At 39.3% G+C, this 8,403-nt stretch overlaps 1 pseudogene; it reads left to right on the plus strand.

Moving 5' to 3' along the window:
• Window positions 1–5,769: 5,769 nt before the first annotated feature.
• LOC112587852 lies at window positions 5,770–7,509 on the plus strand (annotated as a pseudogene).
• Window positions 7,510–8,403: the final 894 nt, after the last annotated feature.

The raw sequence follows: 8,403 nt of genomic DNA on the forward strand, positions 1-8,403 counted from the left end.
GCCTGCACAGCAATGAAGACCCAGTGCAGCCAACAAATAAATAAGGAAGTACAGGCCTTAAATGACACATTATACAAAATGGACTTAATTGATATTTATAGAGCATTCTATCCAAAAGGAGTAGAATATATATTCCAGTGCACATGAAACACTCTCCAAGATTGATCATATGCTGGGCCACAAAGTGAGCCTTAGTAAACTTAAGAAACTTGAAATAATATCAACCATTTTTTCTGACCACAAACCAAAGTAGTCAGAAATCAACTACAAAGAAAAAAAAATGTAAAAAAAAAAAACAAAAAAAACAAGCATGTGTTGGATAAATAATATGCTACTAAACAACCAATGGATCACTGAAGAAATGGAAATCAAAAATACCTAGACACATGGAAATGAAAGCATGATGATCCGAAGCCTATGGGACACAACAAAAGCATTTCCAAGAGGGAAGTTCATAACAATACAAGCTTACCTCAGGAAATAAGTAAAACCTCAAGCAACCGTACCTTACAAATAAATCAACTAGAGAAAGAACAAACAAAACCCAAAGTTGTAGAAGGAAAGAAATCATAAAGATCACAGCAGAAATAAAAGAGATGAAGAAAATAATAGAAAAGGTCAATGAAACTAAAATCTGGTTCTCTGAAAACATAAAATTGATAAACCTTTAGCCAGACTCTTCAAGAAAAAAAGGGAGAAGGCTCAAATCAATACAATTAGAAATGAAAAAGGAGAAGTTACAATGGACGCCACAGAAATACAAAAAATGATAAGAGACTACTATAAGCAACTACGTGCCAATAAAATGGACAACCTAGAAGAATGATACATTTCTTAGAAAGGTACAGTCTCCCAAGATTGAATCAGGAAGAAATAGAAAATATAAACAGACCAATTATAAGTACTAAAAATGAAGCTGTGATTTTAAAAATTCCCAACAAACAAAAATCCAGGACCAGATGGCCTCACAGGCAAATTCTATCAAACATTTAGAAAAGAGTTAACACCTAACCTTATGAAACTATTTCCAAAAAATTTCAGAAGGCGGAGCATTCCAAAACTCATTCAATGAGGCCACCATCACCTTGATACCAAAACCAGACAAAGATACCACTGAAAAGAAAATCATAGGCCAATATCACTGATTACATTGATAGGCCAATATATCTGATGAACACAGATGCAAAAATCCTCAACCAAATTTTAGCAAACCAAATCCAATAACACATTAAAAGGAGCATAAACCATAATCAAATGGGATTTATCCCAGAGATGCAAGGATTTTTCAACATCCCAAATCAACCAGTGTGATACATCACATTAACAAAATGAACAATAAAAACTACATGATCATCTCAATAGATGCATAAAAAGCTTTGACAAAATTCAACAACCATTTATAATAAAAACTCCCCAGAAAGCAGGCATAGAGGGAACATATCTCAACATATTAAAGGCATATATGACAGACCTACAGATAGCATCACACTTGATGGTGAAAAGTTGAAAGCATTTTCCTCCAAGATCAAGAACAAGACAAGGATGCCCATTCTTCTTTTATTCAACATACTTTTGGAAGGCTTAGACACAGCAATCAGAGAAGAAAAACAAATAGATGGAATTCAAATTGGAAAAGAAGTAAAACGGTCACTGTTTGCAGATGACATACTACTATATATAGAAAAGCCTAAAGATGCTACCCGAAAATGACTAGAGCGCATCAATGAATTTGGTAAAGTTGCAGGATACAAAATTAATACACAGAAATCTGTTGCATTTCTGTATACTAACAATGAAAGATCAGAGAGAAAAAAATATCCCATTTACCATCACATCAAAAAGAATAAAATACCTAGGAATAAACCTATCTAATGAGGCAAAAGATCTGTATTCCAAAAATTACAAGACCTGATGAAAGAAATCAAAGATGACACAAACACATGGAAAGATATACCATGTTCTTGGGTTGACTATACTCCCAAACGCAATCTATAGATTCAGTGCAATCCCTATCAAATTACCAATGTCATTTTTCACAGAACTAGAGCTAAAGGTCTTAAAATTTGTATGGAGACACAAAAGACCCTGAATAGACAAAGCAACCTTAAGAAAAATGGAACTGGAGGAATCAGGCTCCCTGACTTCAGACTACATTACAAAGCTATAGTAATCAAAACACAATGAAACTGGCACAAAAATTGAAATATAGATCAATGGAATAGGATAGAAAACCCAGAAACAAGCTCACACAGCTAGTATCAATTAATCCTCAACAAAGGCCAGAATATACAATGGGAAAAAAGACAGTCTCTTCAGCAAGTGGTACTGGGAAAGTTGGACAGCCACATGTAAATGAACTAAGAACATATTTAATGCTATACACAAAAATAAACTCAAACTATTAAAGACCTAAATTTAAGACCAGACTATAAAACTCTTAGAGGAAAACATAGGCAGAATACTCTTGACATAAATTGCAACAATATCTTTTTTGATTCATCTCCTAGAGTAATGGAAATAAAGCCAAAAATAAACAAATGGGATCTAATTAAACTTAAAAGCTTTTGCACAGTAAAAGAAACCATAAACAAAATGAAAAGACAACCCACAGGATAAGAGAAAACATTTGAAAACAATGCAACCGACAAGGGATTAATCTCCATATTTTACAAACACCTTATGTAGCTCAATATAAAAGAAAAAAAAAAATGAGCAGATGACCTCAGTTTGGTTCACTCACTCAGTCACGTCCAACTCATGACTGCATGGACTGCAGCATGACAGGCTTCCCTGCTGCTGCTGCTGTTAAGTCACTTCAGTCGTGTCTGACTCTGTGTGACCCCATAGACGGCAGCCCACCAGGTGCCCCTGTCCCTGGAATTCTCAAGGCAAGAACCCTGGAGTGGGTTGCCATTTCCTTCTCCAATGCATAAAAGTGAAAAGTGAAAGTGAAGTCGCTCAGTCGTGTCCAACTCCTAGCGACCCCATGGACTGCAGCACACCAGGCTTCCCTATCCATCAACAACTCCTGGAGCTTATTCAAACTCATGTCTATTGAGTTGGTGATCCCATCCAACCATCCCATCTTCTGTCGTCCTCTTCTCCTCCTGCCCTCAATCTTTCCCACCATCAGGGTCTTTGCAAATGAGTCAGTTCTTCACATCAGGTGGCCAAAGTATTGGAGCTTCAGCATCAGTTCTTCCAATGAATATTCAGGACTGATTTCCTTTAGGATTGACTGGATGGATCTCCTTGAAGTCCAAAGGACTCTGAAGAGTCTTCTCCAACACCACAGTTTAAAAGCATCAATTCTTCAGTGCTCAGCTTTCTTTACAGTCCAACTCTCACATCCATAGACGACTACTGGAAAAACCATGGCTTTGACTAAGCGGACCTTTGTTAGCAAAGTAATGTCTCTGCTTTTTAATATGATGTCTAGGTTGGTTGTAATTTTTCTTCCAAGGAGAAAGTGTCTTTTAATTTCATGGCTGCAGTCACCATCTGCAGTGATTGTGGAGCCCAAAAAGATAAAATCTCTCACTGTTTCCATTGTTTCCCCATCTATTTGCCATGAGGTGATGGGACCAGATGCCGTCACATCTTAGTTTTCTGAATGTTGTTTTAAGTCAACTTTTTCACTCTCCTCTTTCACTTTCATCAAGAGGCTCTTTAGTTCTTCACTTTCTGCCATAAGGGTGGTGTCATCTGCATATCTGAGGTTATTGATATTTCTCCCAGCAATCTTGATTCCAGCTTGTGCTTCTTCCAGCCTGGAATTTGCATGATGTACTCTGCATATAAGTTAAATAAGCAGGGTGACAATATACAGCCTTGACGTACTGCTGTCCCGATTTGGATCCAGTCTATTGTTTCATGCCCAGTTCTAGCTGCTGCTTATAGAAACCTGCATACATATCTCTCAGGAGGTAGGTGAGGTGGTCTGGTATTCCCATCTCTTTAAGAATTTCCCGCAGTTTGTTGTGATCCACACAGTCAGAGCCTTTGGTGTAATCAATAAAGCAGAAGTAGACATTTTTGTGGAATTCTCTTGCTTTTTCAATGAGCCAATGTATGTTGGCAATTTGATCTCTGGTTCCTCTGACTTTTCTAAATCCAGCTTGAACACCTGGAAGTTCACAGTTCACATACTGTTGAAGTCTGGGTTGGGGAATTTTGAGCATTACTTTGCTAGCATGTGAGATGAGTGCAATTGTGTTGTAGCTTGAACATTCTTTGGCATTGCCTTTCTTTGGGATTGGAATGAAAACTGACCTTTTCCAATCCTGTGGCCACTGCTGAGTTTTCCAAATTTGCTGACATATTGAGTGTAGCACCTTAACAGCATCATCTTCTAGGATTTGAAATAGCTCAACTGGAATTCCATCACCTCCACTAACTTCGTTTGTAATGATGCTTCCTAAGGTCCACTTGATTTCGCATTCCAGGATGTCTCGTTCAAAGTGAGTGATCACTCCACTGTGGTTATCAAAGTCATTAAGATCTTTTTTGTATAGTTCTTCTGTGTATTCTTGCCACCTCCTCTTAATATCTCCTCTTCTTAATATCTTCTGCTTCTGTTAGGCCCATACCATTTCTGTCCTTTTTTGTGCCCATCTTTGCATGGAAATTTCCCTTGGTATCTCTAATTTTCTTGAACAGATCTCTAGTCCTCCCCATTCTATTTAAAAGGCAAAAAGATATGACACTGAACGATGAACTCCCCACGTCGCTAGGTGCCCAATATGCTACTGGAGAAGAGTGGAGAAATAACTCCAGAAAGAATGAAGAGATGGAGCCAAAGCAAAAACAGTGCCCAGTGTGGATATGACTGGTGATGGAAGTGAAGTCTGATGCTATAAAGAACAATTTTTGCATAGGAACCTGGAATGTTAAGCATGTGAATCAAGGTAAATTGGAAGTGGTCAAACAGGAGATGGCAAGAGTAAACATCGATATTTTAGGAATCAGTGAACTCAAATGGACTAGAATGAGGGAATTTAACTCAAGATGACCATTATATCTACTACTGTGGGCAAGAATCCCTTAGAAGAAATGGAGTAGTCCTCATAGTCAACAAAAGAGTCCAAAATGCAGTTCTTGGGGGCAATCTCAAAAACGACAGAATGATCTCTGTTCATTTCCAAGGCAAACCATTCAATATCACAGTAATCCAAGCCTATGCCCCAACCAGTAACGCTGAAGAAGGTGAAGTTGAACGGTTCTATGAAGACCTGCAAGACCTTCTAGAACTAACACCCCAAAAAAGATGTCCTTTTCATTACAGGGGACTGGAATGCAAAAGTAGGAAGTCAAGAGATACCTGGAGTAATGCGGGGAGCTGCCCGTGAGAACGGGGTCCTTTGTCCGAAGGACACAGCTCTGGGAGCTGCCTCAGTCCTTGAGGGTTTGTTTGTAAACATAGCTCTCTGTCTCGCCACCCCAGAGATTAGGCGCTTATTTACTGCAGGCACCTGGAGTTCTGTGCAAACTTCTCACGCACAGAGAAATGTTATCTGGTGTAAGAAATAATAACAGGGTGCCATTCCCATGCTCTCAAGATTTCTTGTGACTGTTTGTAAGATGTATAGGTCAACAAAGAAAATGTTAACTGTCTTGTCTTTCTCACGCTCTTCTGTATAAATATGAGATGCTGAATAAAGTTGGGGTCAGACAGCGTCCCTTCGTGGAGACGCGTCTGAACCTCTCGACCCCATCTTTGTTGTAGATTTCTCTTGCTATAGTTTCCTTTCTCAGCCCCGCCATGCATGTTCTCGGGACCTGATCGACTTTGCTGGCTGGCACTGGCAGGTGGCGCCCGAACAGGGACTCGGGAATCAGAGCTCGACGACGGCCGCTGCCTGCCAAGATTGAGGTAAGTGACAAGGAATTCCTAATTAATTAAATGAAGTAAAGGGCAGGGAGTCTTATTGTCGAGAGTAATAAATCATGGGACAAGGCAATAGCTGCCAGTTATTTGTACATATGTTGAAAACTATGTTAAAAGGTAGGGGAATACATGTAAATAAGTTACAGCTAGAGAAGTTTTTACTTTTTATAAAAGAGGTTTGTCCCTGGTTTCCAGAGGAAGGAACAGTCTGGAAACTTGAAAAAAAGTAAGAAAATAATTACAGACATATTATTCCTTACATGGTCCCAATCGTGTCCCTGTAGATGCTTTTTCTTTGTGGACTCTCATAAGAGACTGTCTGGATCCTGAACATGAGGGACATAAAATTCAAACGGCTCTCAGGGATTCCACAGAACCTGAAGTTACAGAGCCTTCCGCCCCTCCACCTGTGCCGCTTTATGCTGTGCCTGAGGGAACAGTTTGTAAGGCTGGAGGGAGTGATGATGTGTTAAGCTCTGATGAACAGAAAGAGTTAAATGAACAAGCGGCTCAGTACCATAGAGAGGATATGCCTTGGGAAATGATGGTTAACATGCAATCCCCCTCGAGAAAAGGGGAATTAAAACATTCAGGGCTTTCTGAAGAACAGCTGGAGAATTTAATTCAGAAAATTGTTATAGCAGTAAAAAAGGATGCACAGGGAGACTCCCACTCCAGCCAGCCTGTGCCTCCAACATATCCTCCCTCAGTTCTTGCTGGACTCGATCCACCTCCGCCTTTCGTAGAACTGCGAGAGCTTATATCTATCCCTGCTTCTTTGCCCGGTGAAAACATAAAAATTAGAAGTGAGATATTATTATCTCCTCTTCAACAAGCGATTAAGCGAGCTAATGAAGAAGGAGAACATATTCCCGGGTTTTCAGAAATCTATCCGGTATTTGAAAATGCTCAACAGCAGAGGTATTATGAACCGCTGCCCTTTAAGCAACTAAAAGAGTTAAAAATGGCTTGTGCACAATAAGGCCCGACTGTGCCGTTTACTCAAGCTATTATAGAGGCTTTAGGAAATCAAAATCTGCCACCTAATGATTGGAAACAGGTTGCTCGGGCTTGTTTATCTGGAGGAGATTATTTACTATGGAAATCTGAGTTTGCTGAGCAGTGTGGGATCACAGCTGATATCAATCGGCGACAGGGACTGAACACCACTTATGAAATGATGGTGGGGGAGGGAGATTATCGAGACACTAATAGTCAATTATTTGCCTGGAGCCTACCCTCAGATTAGTGCTTCGGCTTTATGAGCATGGAAAAAGCTTCCAAATTCTGATAAAAAGACTAAAGATTTATCTAAAATTCGCCAGGGGCCAGATGAACCATATTAGGATTTTGTTGCCCGCCTGCTTGAGGCAATTGGTAAAATGATAGGGGATAAGCAGGCAGAGATGGTGTTGGCTAAACAGCTTGCTTATGAAAATGCCAATTCGGCTTGTCAAGCTGCCTTGAGACCTTACAGAAAAAAGGGAGGCTTATCCGATTATGTACAGATTTGTGCCGATATCAGCCCTTCGTATGTCCAAGACATAACTTTGGCCACGACATTACAAAAAAAGACAATCAAAAAAGTACTGTATCAACAACAAAAACGAGATAAGGGATAAAATTTTGCAATTTGCTCACTATCACCAATTTCTCTTCCCCAAAATCATTGTTTCTCAGCCCCTTGCTGACGCCCTAACTGTATTTACTGATGGCTCTTCTAATGGAATAGCTAGTTTGATTATACAAGACAATACCGTCACCTGGCGTACTAATTATAAGTCAGCTCAAGAAGTAGAACTATTTGCCATTTTTCAGGCTCTATTACAAATTTCTGCTCCATTTAATTTATATTCTGACAGTCAATATATCATAAGAGCCTTAAACACTATTGAGACTGTTCCATTTATTGGTACCCTGAATTCTACTACCCAAACTCTTTTTCGTGATATACAACATTTAATTTACTCCAGAGTTAATAAGTGCTATTTTGGTCATATTCGTGCTCACTCTGGACTTCCTGGACCTTTAGCACGAGGCAATGCTTTGGCTGACGAAGCTACACGTATGATATTTCCTTCATTGGAACAAATGGCAAAAACTTCTCACAGCTTACACCATCAAAACAGTAATAGCTTAAGACTTCAATTTGGCATTACTCAAGAAGCTGCCAGACAGATTGTTAAGCAATGTCAAACATGTCCTCAATTTTTTAGCATCCCCCATTATAGAGTTAATCCCCGAAGATTGTTGCCAAACGACATATGACAAATGGATGTTACCCATATTCCTGAATTTGGTAAACAAAAATTTGTTCATGTTACTACTGACACCTTCTCCGGCTTTTTACATGCCTCTCTACAATCCGGAGAAGCTAGCAAACATTGTATAGCTCATTGCATTAAATGTTTTGCTGTTATGGAAACCCCTAAGACCATAAAAACAGACAATGGTCCAGGATACACTGGAAAAAATTTTCAACTATTTTGTGCGCAATTGTCTATCTCACATAAAAC

Source organism: Bubalus bubalis, chromosome 11 (genome assembly GCF_019923935.1).
Source record: "Bubalus bubalis isolate 160015118507 breed Murrah chromosome 11, NDDB_SH_1, whole genome shotgun sequence".
NCBI classification, from domain to species: Eukaryota; Metazoa; Chordata; class Mammalia; order Artiodactyla; family Bovidae; genus Bubalus; species Bubalus bubalis.